General features: G+C 41.2%; 1 protein-coding gene across 2 annotated transcripts in view; it reads right to left on the bottom strand.

Moving 5' to 3' along the window:
* Window positions 1-1,843, bottom strand: part of LOC106871816 (tRNA (cytosine(38)-C(5))-methyltransferase) — a 66,368-nt gene that overhangs the window by 11,228 nt on the left and 53,297 nt on the right. The window lies entirely within an intron of this gene.

Genomic DNA, 1,843 nt, shown 5'->3' with positions numbered 1-1,843 from the left:
GATGAAAAGTAGATTCTTTATGACAACTGGCAATGCTCAGCTCAGTGGTTGGATGCTGACGAAGCTCCATGGCACTTCCGGAAGCCAAAGCTGCACCAAAAGAAGGTCATGGTCACTATTTGGTCTGCGGCCCGTCTCATCCATCACAGCTTTTTGGATCCAGGCGAAATCATTACAGCGGAGAAGTACTGTCAGCAAATGGATGAAATGCATAAGAAACTCCGACAACAATAACCAGCATTGGTCAATAGAAAAGGACCAATTCTTCTTCAAAACCAAGCTTGGCCGCACGTCGCACAACTGACCCTGCAGAAGTTGAAGTTACCAACCCGGCTGAAACCAGCACTGGATCTGAGTACAAATGCCTTGTTTTCATAAGTTTTGAATTAAAATCTTCCACCAAACCTTAGTCACAATTTATATTCCTAACAGTAGCTAAATGATAACTGAGTTATTTTACTAAATTCTTTGTTATAGTTAAAGTAATTGAAAGAAACACAGAGCATCTCAAAATAAATACAGTAACGAAAGGGTTAACATTCAGATCACTCAGCCAAATGTGATGCCTATTTATTGACATTCCTTTGAATTAATCATTAATTATCTTGTAACTTTGGGAATTCAATGACATGATTGTTTATTTCTAGAATAACACTGTAAGGTAAGTGTGAGAGGCCAGATCGGGCCAGTTTCAGCATAAAACTGTTAGAATATTCTGGCTGGATATGGCTGGTAAAAGGTAAATCCTCTATGTATATATAGATTCTATCGTTGGTTCCTGATCGTATTGTTGTTTAGTCACAGGTTAGCCCTTAGCAGATCTATGACTGGATGTATTCCAGATGTGATCATCCCATTGTTTCTTTCTTTTTATGTGCAGGAAACCCAGGACTACATTTTTAAGTTGGTAGGATGTTATTTGAAGAAGATTTGGTTGCTGTTTCTACCAGACTAAGCAGCTAAGTAATGGCCTTCTCGTCGGCTTAAATAATGGTGTTGTCATCTATAGGGGTGGTGACAATGAAAGCAGTATGCTTCAGCAATACAGGAATGGAAATGATGTGGGCAATGGATATAGCAATCCTTATGATGATGACTAGTGATGATGATGATGGTTGTAGTGGTGATGATGATGGTGATGCTGATGGTGGTAGTGATTGAAATGGAAGTACTGAAGTTGGTGAGGGTAGTGGTGAGAGTAGTGATGGTAGTAGCTTATTTGTGCTAAAATGAAGAACTCCCAAAACATTCTTGTCCAGGCACTTCCTTCTCCACCTACACTTAGCATCTCTGTCTCCACCCCCCTCTCACTGCTACCATGTCTGGCCTCTGTCTTCATCCCACCACCAACAGAAATTCTCTGGTAGAAGGTTCCTTCCAGTCAAAAGGGTGGAGAAAGCAAAGAGGAACAAGGGAGGAGCAACATTCCAGGGTGGGGTGGGGGGTAAATAACACGAAACATGAGTGTGGTGGTGGTGGTGTCAGACTGGTGTGGAATCAATCCCATTCTCACCTGCTGACTATTTCTTATCATTTCCATTCTATCTCTGAGGCTCAGAGTTTTAATGGCAAGTGATGATGATGATGATGATAATGATGATGACAATGAGGCTGATCATGACGTGTGTGTGTGTGTGTGTGTGTGTGTGTGTGTATGAGAGAGAGGTAGTAGGGAAGGAATGGAAAAAGGATGGAATTAGCATAAATGGAAAGGTGTAAGGAAATTCAGAATGACAGAGGGAGATAGGGGGGGGGGATACCGCCTAAGGTGGATAGTGAATAAGAAGAGACAGATATATAGATAAAAAGATAAATAGACAGAGAGAGAAAGAGGATGCAATAA

Source organism: Octopus bimaculoides, chromosome 7 (genome assembly GCF_001194135.2).
Source record: "Octopus bimaculoides isolate UCB-OBI-ISO-001 chromosome 7, ASM119413v2, whole genome shotgun sequence".
Taxonomy (NCBI): Eukaryota; Metazoa; Mollusca; class Cephalopoda; order Octopoda; family Octopodidae; genus Octopus; species Octopus bimaculoides.
The sequence above is the reverse complement of the archived record's forward strand: the minus strand, read 5'-3'. Positions and strand labels throughout refer to the sequence as shown.